General features: G+C 41.7%; 1 protein-coding gene and 1 pseudogene across 2 annotated transcripts in view; both read right to left on the reverse strand.

Moving 5' to 3' along the window:
* The window catches only part of LOC110290865 (acidic mammalian chitinase), a 129,557-nt gene that overhangs the window by 37,372 nt on the left and 77,456 nt on the right, over positions 1 to 14,729 (reverse strand). The window lies entirely within an intron of this gene.
* On the reverse strand, positions 10,127 to 10,418 carry LOC110291900 (non-histone chromosomal protein HMG-17 pseudogene; annotated as a pseudogene).

Below are 14,729 nucleotides of genomic sequence, written 5' to 3' on the forward strand. Positions count from 1 at the left end.
GTGAAGTAACACAATCACAAAGGAACTCACACAATATGTATTCACTGATAAGTGGATATTAGCCCAAAACTTAGGATACCCAAGATATAAGATACAATTTGCTAAATGCATGAAACTCAAGAAGAATGAAGACCAAAGTGTGGACACTATGCCCCTTCTTAGAATTGGGAACACCCATGGAAGGAGTTACAGAGACAAAGTTTGGAGCTGTGATGAAAGGATGGACCATCTAGAGACTGCCATATCCAGGGATCCATCCCATAATCAGCTTCTGTAAGGAGCCGCCTTCACATTCGCCATTACAAGATGGTGCTGATGGCACTGACACCCGTGTTCCAAGTAGTAAACAAGCAAGCTGCGCATGTGCCGGGGTAGCTTTCCACGCCATGTGCTCTGCCTTTCCCGTGACGACAACTCCGGCTGATGGGCTGCAGCCAATCAGGGAGTGACACGTCCGAGGCGGAGGACAGTCCTCGATAAAAGGGAGAGGGCTCCGCCATTTCTCTCTCTCTGGCCATCTCGCTCTCTCTGGCTCTCTCTCTGGCTCTCTTCTCCACTGGCTCTTGATGGGGTAAGCAATAAAGCTTGTGCTGCAGAAGATTCCGGTTGCCCTGAGCGTGTTCTTACCAGGGGGACACAAAAGCGTGGGCAATAAGCTTCCAAACGCTGACACCATCACATACACTAGCAAGATTTTGCTGAAAGGACCCAAATATAGCTGTCTCTTGTGAGACTATGCCAGGGCCTAGCAAACACAGAAGTGGATGCTCACAGTCAGCTATTGAATGTATCACAGGGCTTCCAATGGAGAAGCTAGAGAAAGTACCCAAGGAGCTAAAGGGATCTGCAACCCTATAGTTGGAACAACATGATGAACTAACCAGTACCCCAGAGCTCTTGTCTCTAGCTGCATATGTATCGAAAGATGGCCTAGTCGGCCATCACTGGAAAGAGAGGCCCATTGGACTTGCAAACTTTATATGCCCCAATATAGGGGAATGCCAGGGCCAAAAGAATGGGAATGGGTGGGTAGGGAAGTGGGGGCGGGGGGTATGGGGGACTTTTGGGATTGCATTGGAAATGTAATTGAGGAAAATATGTAATAAAAAATATTAAAAATTAAAAAAAAAAGAAAATGCTATCTTTTATTCACTGGATGGTTTTAGCTCACTTGTCAAAGATCAAGTGTCCATACGTGTGTGGGTTCCTTTCTGGGTCTTCAATTCTATTCCATTGATCTACCTGTCTGTCGCTGTACCAGTACCATGCACTTTTTATCACAATTGCTCTGAAGTCCAGCTTGAGGTCAGGCATGGTGATTCCACCAGAGGTTCTTTTATTGTTGAGAATAGTTTTTACTATCCTAGGGGTTTTTTTGTTATTCCAGATGAACTTACAAATTGCCCTTTCTAACTCTGTGAAGAACTGAGTTGGAATTTTGATGGGGATTGCATTTGAATCTTTAGATTGCTTTTGGTAGGATAGCCATTTTTATTATATTAATCTGGCCAGTCCATGAGCACGGGAGATCTTTCCATCTTCTAAAATCTTCAATTTCTTTCTTCAGTAACTTGAAGCTCTTATCATACAGATCTTTCACTTGCTTAGAGTCACACCAAGGTATTTTATATTATTTGTGGCTATTGTGAAGGGTGTTGTTTCCCTAATTTCATTCTCAGATTGTTTATCCTTTGTGTAGAGAAAGGCCACAGATTTGTTTGAGTTAATTTCATATCCAGCTATTGCACTGAAGCTGTTTGTCAGGCTTAGGAGTTCTCTGGTGGGATTTTTAGGGTCACTTATATATCCTATCATATCTGCAAATAGTGAGATTTTGACTTCCTCATTTCCAGTATGTATCCCCTTGTTCTCCTTTTGTTGTCAAATTGCTCTGGCTAGGACTTCAAGAACTATATTGAATAGGTAGGGAGAGAGTGGCAGACTTGTCTAGTCCCTGATTTTAGTGGGATTGCTTAAAGTTTCTCACCGTTTAGGTTGATGTTGGCTACCAGTTTGCTGTATATTGCTTTTATTGTGTTTATGTATGGGCCTTGAATTCCTGAACTTTCCAAGACTTTTGTCTGAAGGGGTGTTGGATTTTGTCAAATGCTTTCTCAGCATCAAACAAAATGATGATGTGATTTCTGTCTTTGATTTGTTTATATAGTGGATTACATTGAAGTAGTTCCATATAGTAAACAATCCCTGCATACCTGGGATAAAGCCTACTTGGTCAGAATGGATGATCATTTTGATGTGTTCTTGAATTCAGTTTGTGAGGATTTTATTGAGTATTTTTTGCATCAATGTTCATAATGGAAATTGGTCTGAAGTTCTCTTTCTTTGTGGGTCTTTATGTGGTTTAGGTATCAGAGTAATTGTGGCTTCATAGAATAATTGGGTAGAGTACTTTCTGTTTCTATTTTGTGGAATAGTTTGAGGAGAATTGGAATTAGGTCTTCTTTGAAGGTCTGATAGAACTCTATATTACACCCATCAGGCCCTGGGCATTTTTTGGTTGGTAGACTATTAATGACTGCTTCTATTTCTTTAGGTGATATGAGACTGTTTAGATCATTAATCTGATCCTGATATAACTTTGGTACCTCGTATTTGTCTAGAAAATGGTCCATTTCATCCAGGTTTTCAAGTTTCATTGAGTATAGCCTTTTGTAGTAGGAACTGATGATGTTTTGAATTTCCTCAGGTTCTGTTGTTATGTCTCCCTTTTCATTTCTGATTTTGTTAATTAGGATTCTGTCCCCTATGCTCTCTAGTTAGACTGGCTAAGGGTTTATCTATCTTGTTGATTTTATCAAAGAACCAGCTCCGGGTTTGATTGATTCTTTGAATAGTTCTTTTTTTTTCCACTTGGTTGATTTCAGCCCTGAGTTTGATTATTTCCTGCCATCTTCTCCTTGTGGGTGAATGTGCTTCCTTTTGTTCTAGAGCATTTAGGTGTACTGTCAAGCTACTAGTGTATGCTCTGTCTAGTTTCTTTTTGGCAGCCCTCAGAGCTATGAGTTTTCCACTTAGGGCTACTTTCATTGTGTCCCATAAGGTTAGGTGTGTTGTGGCTTCATTTTTATTGAACTATAAAAAGTCTTTAATCTCTTCCTTTATTTCTTCCTTGACCAAGTTATCATAGAATAGAGTGTTATTCAGCTTCCACGTGAATGTTAGCTTTCTATTATTTATGTTGTTATTGAAAATCAGCCTTAACAAATTAGAAAGTGCAATCTGCAAATTCATCTGGAATAACAAAAAACCTAGGATAGCAAAAACTCTTCTCAAGGATAAAAGAACCTCTGGTGGAATCACCATGCCAGACCTAAAGCTTTACTACAGAGCAATTGTGATAAAAACTGCTTGGTTCTGGTATAGTGACAGACAAATAGACCAATGGAATAGAATTGAAGACCCAGAAATGAACCCACACACCTACGGTCACTTGATCTTCGACAAGGGAGCTAAAACCATCCAGTGGAAGAAAGACAGCATTTTCAACAAATGGTGCTGGCACAACTGGTTGTTATCACGTAGAAGGTAGAAGAATGCGAATCGATCCATTCCTATCTCCTTGTACTAAGGTCAAGTCTAAGTGGATCAAGGAACTTCACATAAAACCAGAGACACTGAAACTTATAGAGGAGAAAGTGGGGAAAAGCCTTGAAGATATGGGCACAGGGGAAAAATTCTTGAATAGAACAGCAATGGCTTGTGCTGTAAGATCGAGAATTGACAAGTGGGACCTCATGAAACTGCAAAGCTTCTGCAAGGCAAAAGACACCATCAATAAGACAAAAAAACCACCAACAGATTGGGAAAGGATCTTTACCTATCCTAAATCAGATAAGGGTCTAATATCCAATATATATAAGGAACTCAAGAAGGTGGACTCCAGAAAATCAAATAACCCCATGAAAAAATTGGGCTCAGAACTGAACAAAGAATTCTCACCTGAAGAATACAGAATGGCAGAGAAGCACCTGAAAAAATGTTCAACATCCTTAATCATCAGGGAAATGCAAATCAAAACAACCCTGAGATTCCACCTCACACCAGTCAGAATGGCTAAGATCAAAAATTCAGGTGACAGCAGATGCTGGCGAGGATGTGGAGAAAGAGGAACATTCCTCCATTGTTGGTGGGATTGCAAGCTTGTACAACCACTCTGGAAATCAGTCTGGCGGTTCCTCAGAAAATTGAACTTAGTACTACCGGAGGATCCAGCAATACCTCTCCTGGGCATATATCCAGAAGATGTCCCAACCGGTAAGAAGGACACATGCTCTACCATGTTCATAGCAGCCCTATTTATAATAGCCAGAAGCTGGAAAGAACCCAGATGTCCCTCAACAGAGGAATGGATACAGAAATTATGGTACATTTACACAATGGAGTACTACTCAGCTATTAAAAAGAATGAATTTATGAAATTCCTAGCCAAATGGTTGGACCTGGAGGGCATCATCTTGAGTGAGGTAACACAATCACAAAGGAACTCACACAATATGTATTCACTGATAAGTGGATATTAGCCCAAAACTTAGGATACCCAAGATATAAGATACAATTTGCTAAACGCATGAAACTCAAGAAGAATGAAGACCAAAGTGTGGACACTGTGCCCCTTCTTAGAATTGGGAGCAAAACACCCATGGAAGGAGTTACAGAGACAAAGTTTGGAGCTGTGATGAAAGGATGGACCATCTAGAGACTGCCGTATCCAGGGATCCATCCCATAATCAGCTTCTAAACGCTGACACCATTGCATACTCTAGCAAGATTTTGCTGAAAGGACCCAAAGATAGCTGTCTCTTGTGAGACTATGCAGGGGCCTAGCAAACACAGGAGTGGATGCTCACAGTCAGCTATTGAATGTATCACAGGGCTCCCAATGGAGAAGCTAGAGAAAGTACCCAAGGAGCTAAAGGGATCTGCAACCCTATAGTTGGAACAACATGATGAACTAACCAGTACCCCGGAGCTCTTGTCTCTAGCTGCATATGTATCGAAAGATGGCCTAGTCGGCCATCACTGGAAAGAGAGGTCCATTGGACTTGCAAACTTTATATGCCCCAATATAGGGGAATGCCAGGGCCAAAAGAATGGGAATGGGTGGGTAGGGAAGTGGGGGGCGCTATGGGGGACTTTTGGGATAGCATTGGAAATGTAATTGAGGAAAATATGTAATAAAAAATATTAAAAATTAAAAAAAAAAAGAAAATCAGCCTTAGTCCATGGTGATCTGATAAGATGCATGGAATAATTTCAATATTCTTGTATCTGTTGAGGCCTGTTTTGTGACCAGTTATGTGGTCAGTTTTGGAGGAGGTACCATGAGGTGTTAAGAAGAAGATATATCCTTTTGTTTTAAGATAAAATGTTCTGTAAATATCTGTAAAATCCAATTCTTTCATAACTTCTGTTAGTTTCAATGTGTGTCTGTTTAGTTTCTTTTTCCAGGATCTGTCCAATGATGACAGTAGGGTGTTGAAGTCTCCCACTATTATTGTGTGAGATGCAATGTGTGCTTTGAGCTTTACTAAAGTTTCCTTAATGAATGTGGCTGCCCTTGCATTTGAAGCATATTCAGAATTGAGAGTTCATCTTAGAAGATTTTACCTTTGATGAGTATGAAGTGCCCCTCCTTGTCTTTTTTTTTGATAACTTTGGGTTGGAAGTCGATTTTATTCGATATTAGTATGGCTACTCCAGCTTATTTCTTTGGACCATTTGCTTGGAAGATTGTTTCCCAGCCTTTTACTCTGAGGTAATGTCTGACATTCTCCCTGTGGTGGGTTTCCTGCATGCAGCAAAATGTTGGGTCCTGTTTACATAGCCACTCTGATCGTCTATGTCTTTTTATTGGGGAATTGATTTCATTGATATTAAGAGATATTAAGGAAAAAGAATTATTACTTCCTGTTATTTTTGTTGTTGGATTTGGGGTAGTGTTCTTGCGGCTGTCTTCTTTTAAGTTCCTTGAAGGATTATTTTCTTGCTTTTTCTAGGGCATAACTTCCATCCTTATGTTGGAGTTTTCCTTTTATTATCCTTTGAAGGGCTGCATCCATAGAAAGATATTGTGTGAATTTGATTTTGTCATGGAATACCTTGCTTTCTCCACCTATGGTAATTGAAAGTTTTGCTGGGTATAGTAGCCTGGGCTGCCATTTGTGTTCTTTTAGGGTCTGTATAACATCTGTCCAGGATCTCCTGACTTTCATTGTCTCTGGTGAGAAGTCTGGTGTAATTCTAATAGGTTTGATTTTATATGTTACTTTACCTTTTTCCTTTACTGCTTTTAATATTCTGTCTTTATTTAGTGCATTTGTTGTTCTGATTATTATGTGTCAGGAGGAATTTCTTTTCTGGTCCAGTCTATTTGTGCTCCTGTAGGCTTCTTGTATTATCATGGGCATCTCTTTCTTTAGGTTAGGGAAGTTTTCTTCTATAATTTTGTTGAAGATATTTATTGGCCTTTTAAGTTGAAAATCTTCATTCTCATCTACTCCTATTATCTGTAGGTTTGGTCTTCTCATTGTATCCTGGATTTCCTGAATGTTTTGAGTTAGGATCTTTTTTTCATTTTGCATTTTCTTTTATTGTTGTGTCCATGATTTCTATGGAATCTTCTTCACCTGATATTCTCTCTCCCATCTCTTGTATTCTGTTGCTGATGCTCACATCTATCATTCCTGATTTCTTACCTAGGGTTTCTCTCTCCGGAGTTTTCTCCCTTTTAGTTTTCTTTATTGTTTCTACTTCCATTTTTAGATTTTGGATGGTTTTGTTCAATTCTATCACCTGTTTGTTTGTGTTTTCCTGTAATTCTTTAAGTGCTTCCACCTGTTTCACTGTGTTCTTCTGTATTTCTTTAAGTGAGTTATTAATGCCCTTCTTAAAATCCTCTACCACCATCATTGCCGCAGACCTTCTTTTTCCTGTGCCTGCGTAAAAACAGGTCTCTCGAGCAAATGGGCAAAGAGTCAGATGACGACAGACAGAATCAAGCACACAAGAGAAGTGATGAATCTGAATGTAATGTTCTGGTAAAACACGAGACTTACAGCGAATATCATAAATTGTAAAACATAACAGATACAGTACATTGAAGTTTCCCAGGTGCAAGAGGAGTGACTACAAAAAGAATTTGCAGGAACCAGATAAATGTTTAGGTTATAGATAGGTATCCCTCCAGATGCAAGAGGAGTGACTTTAAAAGGACTATGTTTACTTAGAGATTAGCGCCTGCTTCGGCCCTGGCCAGGCAAGAGTTTTACACTTTGTTAATTGCTCTAGGGGGTTCAACTCTTGACAGGCTTCAAGAGTAATGAGTGTCACTGACCCCGAAATTCTCTAGGCCTTGTTAAATTTTATCTAGTTTAGAGTAAATTTATGTAGTTTGTAGTAAATATTTCTATCTCAGTGAGACTTTTAGTCTCTTTTTGCAGATAACTGAGCTAATGGCTAGTGTTTTATTGTTTTATGGTAGAGCTAAATTAGTTACTGAATAGGTTAAGCTCCTTGCTGTTTATCTGGGATCTTAGAACACTGGGAAAGGCTTTAGCTATGTTAATTCAATCTTAAAAGGCATTACAATAAGGTTAGTACTAAATAGAGTGCACGTGAATCCATACAACAGACTAGAGGTGAGTGGAGGATTGATATTATGATTAATAAAAATTAAGGGAGAAAGATGCCAGACCTCAGGAAGAAAGTTCCCTTTGAAACCCATTGCTTCATCGGTCAGCTTCCCAGCTTTCGCTATGTCAAACTGACTCAACCAAAGTACGTGACACATCATGAGATATGATTTTAAATCTGAGTCTTGTTTTTCGGATGTGTTGGGGTATCCAGGACTCGCTGTGGTGGACGTACTGGGTTCTGATGATGCCCAGTGGTCTCGGTTTCTGTTAGTACTATTCTTACACTTGCTTTCGCCATCTGTTCTTCTCTGGTGTTAGATGATCTAGCTGTCTCTGGCTGGAGCTTGTTCCTCCTGTGATTCTGTTAGCCTCTGTCAGCACTCCTGGGAGTCCAACTCTCACTCAGTGAGAGTCCCAGTGGTCAGAGCATTCTCTGCAGGCAAGCTCTCCTCTTGCAGGGAAGTTATCCAGAAGTCTCCAGCTCAGATCCACTTCCTGAGTCCTGGGATCAGAACCCTCCCTAGAGGCCAACTCTCCTCAGGCAAGGAAGGTGGCCTGGGGTCTGGGTCTCAGCTCTGCCTCTTGGTGTAGGGTGAAGGCCCAAAGGGACCCTGTCCAAGAAGCTCTGTTGCTTCTGCTGCCCATGTGCTCTCAAGGGATCCCAAGGTCCTGGGTTTGCTAGGGGGCCTGAGGTGCAGAGAGTCCTCTGGGGACCTTGGCGCCCTCTGCTGGGTTCACTGGGAAGATGGCAACCAGCTGGCCCCAACTAGAATGGATCCAGGCCTCTGGTTGGAAGGGGTTCCTTTGTCCCTGCTCCTGCTGGCACAAGATCCTCTTGGATGCTTTGGAACTGATGTTGCTTTCCCCTCACCAGTGATCCCAAGGCCCTCGCTGTGCTAGGGGCCCTGTGGAGTGAAGAGTCCTCTGGGGACCTTTGGAGCCTCTGCTGGGTTCGAAGGGAAGATGGCGCACAGCTCTTGCACATGTTTTTAATAAAGCCAGAAAAGGATGAATTCATCTGTTGCATTACTATTTTCCTTCTGATAGAGAAAACTCAAACTGTTAGTTGTCATAATAAAATATCATTATATTGCCTTGTATCATTCAACACTCATTATGAGAGGTTCAGATCTATAAAGTGTGTGCATATATAAATGGAGGAGCCACTCTCTTGTACATTTAGCCATTTAATAGCTATTTTTAACAGCTTTTAGGAATAGATGCTGGGAAGTGAAAATAAAATCTGAGCCATAGACTCAGTATGTGCGAAAAGTTTTGCCTATAGGGAAAGACATCAGGAATGAAAAAGCTTACTGTGACATGCAGGCAGAAAAATTGTGTTTTCATAAATCCCTGTAAGATAAGAGAAAACAAGAAAACAGACAAATTTAGACATGTCCAGCTTTAGACAGGCATTCTGCTTGTTAAAGTTTTATCTACAAAGTGTTGATGCATAATCCTGGTTAGCCTAGTACTCACTACTTAAACCTAGCTAACCTGGACCTTGCCTAGGCCTTCAAAGCTCAGGAATTACAAAAATGAGATAACATGCCAGAGATTTTATTTAGTCCAACCGAAGATAAAAACCCATGTGTAAATATTCTACAATTACTTGTAGAATTGTTATTAATGTCTTGATTCTTTACAAACACTTTGTTTAATTCTTTTCCCCCCAAGCCTCACTGTAACTAGCTTTATTAAAGATACTTTTCATAAACAACCATAGTACTTCAGGCAGGACATGGGCAGACAATCAACAATATACAAGAACTTCCAAATTCCCTTCTTGTATAGACTACCAAAATCAGAAAGCCACTAAAAAACCCAATGAAGTCTTCATTCAATGCTTTGAAAAGGGGGAAGTAGCTTAGAGTGCAGGTTGACATTTCACATTAAGGATGTTGTTTAACTACTTTTCACAAGCCAACCCTGACTTTCAGGAAATGAACATGGCAGAATTATCAGTCTGAAGATCCACAATCTTTTATAAAAGGAACCAGTGCTCTTCTGAGAACACTCAATGTAGTCACTGCAAAGTCCACATCGCCCAATAAACTAGAAAACCAATTTTGGGGGCCAGGTTCCAGCAGGTCTTTAATGGAATTGTCTATGTTAATAGTACAGGGGGAAGAGGATATAAAAATGAATTTATAGTTTTCCCAGATCACAAGGCATTGTTGTGCCTTGGTGGCCACCTAGGTCAAGACCAGGATATCTCTTCTGGGAGCCAACAGGAGCCTTTCAAAATTACCAGGGAAAGGGGATTTCTGTCCTCAATCCAGCATGGGAGAGATTTTGTTACTGACACATGATCCTTCCCCCACCCAGTAATGAAGTGTTCTGTGTGCTAACAATATAGCTTTAAAAACAACAGTAAAACGAAATTCTGCATTTTTATAAAACTTGATAAAAAATAGTATTTCAAACTGTACAGTCACCAGAAGTATACAGTTATCAAAAATGCACACACATCACTTGGTATCTTCAGCACCTTCAGCTTTCTGTGCCTGGTCTGTTTTGGCATCTCCATTTTCTGCAGGATTATTCGCATCCTTACAGGCATCGGCTTTCCCCTTCTTCCCCTTGGGTACCTTCTCTCCCTTCTTTACAGGGGCCTTTTTAGACTTGGGCTCTGGATTTGGAGGAGCAGGTTTAGTAGACAACCTTGCAGATCTTCTCTGTGGTTCGTCCTTCACCTTGGTTTTGTCTCCTTTAGCATTCCCCTTCAACCTTTCTTTTGGGCATGGTGGCGGCAGGGGACATCGGTGCTGAACACGGGCATACAGCAGCGCACAGGTTTGCTCCGTCCAGGGGTCGTCCTCGCTGCTTCTTCCCACTTTGTTTAATTCTTAAAACTGCCATGCAAGGTAGCATTTGTGTTCTATTTTATAAATTTGGAAACTACATCTATCGAACCTTTCCTACTCCTCACACCTAACATGTGGTGAGAACAGTTAGGAGCATAACAGTAGAAATGAATTCAGGCTCTATCTGTATGGCCTTCTCTCTGGTTCCACACTTTATTCTTTCTACTGGTCCATGAATATTTTTTAAAAATTAAAAAAGCAAAAGCAAGAAGTTTTCTTTTTGGTTTTTGGATTTACTTCTGGGAGTTATTTTTTGTTGTAGCAGTGGTAGTGGGGTGTGTGTGTGTGTGTGTGTGTGTGTGTGGCTTGGTGAAGGAAATGACTGTAAGCCAATAGCAGACACACCAGGAAAGAAATTTTCATAATTTATTTATTCACTCTACATCCTGATTACAGCCACCAGACCCTGCTCTACTCGCAGTCCTACCCTTACAAATACCACCCCCCCTTCTCCACAAAGGAGGAGAAGCCCCCTCTTGTATAACACTATGCCCTGGGACATCCAGTTGAAACAGGACTAAGCACATCCTCTTTCACTGATGCCACACAAGGCAGCCCAGCTAGAGGAAAGGGATCCAAAAGCAGGCAACAGAGTCAAAGGCATTCCTCACTCCTATTGTTGGAGGACCCACATGAAGACTAAGCTGCACATCTGCTAGAAATGTGCAGGGGGTCTATGTACAGCCCATGCATGCTCTTTGGTTGGTAATTCAGTCTCTGGGAACCCCTATAGGCCCAGATTATTTGACTTTGTGGATCTTGTAGTGTACTTGGCCACTCTGGCTCTCTCTATCTTTTCCCCCACTCTTCCACAAGACTCCCTGAACTCCACCTATTATTTAGTTGTGGATCTCTGTATCTGTTTATATGAGCTGATGGATGAAGCCTCTAAGAAAATAGCTATGACTGGCTCCTGTCTGTGAGAATAGCAAAGTATCATTAATAGTAACAGGGGTTGGCTTTCTTACACAGGATGGATCTCAAGTTGGGCCAGCCATTGGTTGGCCATTCCCTCAATCTCTGCTCCATCTTTTTTTAAAAGCGAATTTTTTATTCACTTTATATCTCAAACATGGCCCACCCCCCTTCTCTCTGTCCAGCCCCACCCTTACAAATCTCTCCATCTAATTCATCCTTCTCTAAGGAGAAAGGTAACACTCCTTGATTATCACCCCACCTTGAAGTATCTAGTCCCAGCAGGACTAGGTGCATCCTCTGCCACTGAGGCCCAAACAAGGCAGTTCAGGTACGAGGAAGGGAATCCAATGGCAGGTAACAGAGACTGAAACAGCCCCTGCTCCCCTTTTTAGGGGACCCACATGAAAACCAAGCTTCACATTGGATACAAGTGTGTAGGAGATCTGGATCCAGCTCCTTCGTGCTCCCAGTTGGTGGCCCAGACCCATGGTCCAGGTTAGTTGACTCTAAAGACATTTTTGTGAGATCCTTGACTCCTCTGACTTGCTAACATCTATTCTCCATTCTTCCATAAGACTCCCTGAGCTCTGCCTGATGTTTGACTGCTGGTCTCTGCATCTGCCTCCATCTATTGCTGGATGAAGTCTGTCAGGAGGCAGCTGTGCTAGTTTCCTGTCTGTAAACATAGCAGAGCAACATTACTAGTGTCAGAGGTTGGATGGGTCTCCAGTTGGGGAAGTCATTGGTCCCTCCATCTCTGCTACATCTTTAACCTTGCAATTATTGTAGGAAGGACAAATCTTTAGTTAAAGGTTTTGTGGGTGGATTAATGTCCTCTCTCATTCCACTAGAAGTCTCATCTGGCCACAGGAGGTGACCACTTCAGTCTCCATACCCAACTCTGGTAGGAATCTCACCTAGGGTCACCTCTATAAATTCCCTATATCCTCCCATATCCCAGGGCTTCAGCTAGTCACCAGAGATGCCCCCACCAATTTCCATTCTCATTCCCAACCCTTTTCCTCACACACACACACACATGATCACCTTTTCCATTCTTCTCCTTACTCTATTTCCTACCACAGTTCTCTCTACCCACCCCCAATGATTATTTAGCTTCCGCTTCTGAGTGAGATTCATGAATCCTCCCTTGGGACTTCCTTATTACCCGGTTTTTTGGAGGCTAAGAACTGTGTCATGATTATCTGGCATTTAAGTATTAAATTAAATAGATAGGGAGAGAGTGGACAGTCAGTCTGTCTGTTCCTGATTTTAGTGGAATTGTTTTAAGTTTCTCTCCATTTAATTTATGTTGGATACTGGCTTGCTGTATGTTGCTTTTATTATGTTTAGGAATGCATCTTGTATCCCTGATCCCTCCAAGACTTTTAACATAAAGGGGGTTGGATTTTGTCAAAAGCTTTCTCAGCATCCAGTGAGATAATAATGTAATTTGTTTTCTTTCAGTTTGTTTTTATTGTGAATTATATTTTTAGGTATGAATAACTTTATTCCTCACATTTCATTAGAACTGTAATAGTCTATGTTATTCAGATTACTAACAACAAAAAGGGAAATCTGAGCAAAAATATCACTTGGCTCAAATAACCAAACCCTGGGTGGGTAAAAGGCACCAATCCAGACCCTACTTTTGTTAGGGCTTTTTGTTCTACTATTGTCTCTGCTGCTTTAAAATACTCACTGTCTCAATCAGCTTTACCTCAGCTGGCCAAGAACATAGCTGTACTCTGCTAAAAGCTCATAGTATACCACCAGATACTCTAGGGGAAAAGGACACTTTTAACCACACTTAAAGCTGAAGGGTAGTGGTTCAGGACTGAGCCTGTGTTGGCACCTGGAGTTAAGAGAGTCTGAGTTTATTACCACAAAATATGAAGCTCAGTTTTGCTATCCTCAATGTTTCTGCCCTCTACTCAAATCTACATAAGGTTTAGGTCTTAGGGTTAATTCCTTATCCAGAGTCCTGCCAAAGACTTCACCTGAGTTCCATGAAGGAACTCTTTGTTTTGAGTTCCTTTCATGTTGACTACATGGAGGAAAAAGTTCTTCCATAGATTCAGAGGTTCAGTCCATTATCATCAAGGCAGAAGCATGGGAGCAGCATCCATGCAAGGTGCAGGAGGAGCTGAGAGTTCTATCTCGTCATGTGAAGCCTACTAGGAGAAGACTGGCTTCCAGGTAGCTAGGACAAGGATCTTAAAGCCCACACCCACAGTAACACACTTCATCCAACAAGGCCACACCTATTCCAACAAGGCCACGCCTCCAAATAGTGCTGCTCCCTGGGCCAAGCATATTCAAACTACCACAGTGACAGACTAGAAAGAGCAAGGAAAAAACTTCAGGTGTCACAGATACATGAAATCAGGGTTTCATCAGAAATAACAGGGAGAAATTGGGAGTTGAGAACCCTGTAACTCCAGCTCCAGGAACTATAGCACTCAGTGAGGATTCAGAAAGGAGGGTGCCATGGCCCAGGAAGATCCAAAGGAAATGCTTGCTAAGACTTTGCATTTCTCTGTTGTCGTTGTTTTTGCTGGATCATTTTGAAGTGCAAATTATGGCTCACTCAGCTCATCAAAGATGAAAGGCATGGGTCTGAGAGCCTTTCTGCTTGCCAGATGTGAAGACTTCCAAGGACTGGACATTCCAGTGCCTGGATCCTACTCTATCATTTCAAAAGCCCTTAACTGACCCTGAGTCACTCCTACAGCAGATTCCTATGAAAAGCAACAAAGGACTGAATCTTTAGCCCAGTTCACTCTTGTACTGTTAAAGCTTTTTCTTTTTTATTTTATTTACATTTCAAATGTTGCTCTCCCCCACCCCGCATCCAGTCCCCCTACACAGAGTTTTCCACCCCATCTCCCCTCCACTTTGCCTCTAAGAGGGTATTTCCCCACCCACCTATGCACCCCCACCTACTTACCCACCCACCCCCACTTCACCGCACCCCTTGTGGGCATCCCCTTTCCTGGGACATCAAGTCTCTACAGGATTAGCCACATCTTCTCCCAGACAAGGCAGTTCTCTGCTACATATGTTTTGGAGGCCACAGAATAGGACATGTATGCTCTTTGGTTGCTGGCTTAGTCTATGGGAGTTCCCAGGAGGGTTGGGTTAGTTGACAGTGTTGGTCTTCCTATGAGGTTGCCAACACCTTCAGTTCATTCAATCCTTCCCCCGACTCTTCCATAGGGGTCCCCGACTTCAGTCCAGTAGTTGGCTGTATGTATCTGCATCTGTCTCAGTCAGCTGTTGATAGAGC

This window comes from Mus caroli, unplaced genomic scaffold (assembly GCF_978045245.1).
Source record: "Mus caroli unplaced genomic scaffold, Mus_caroli_1 scaffold_3, whole genome shotgun sequence".
NCBI lineage: Eukaryota > Metazoa > Chordata > Mammalia > Rodentia > Muridae > Mus > Mus caroli.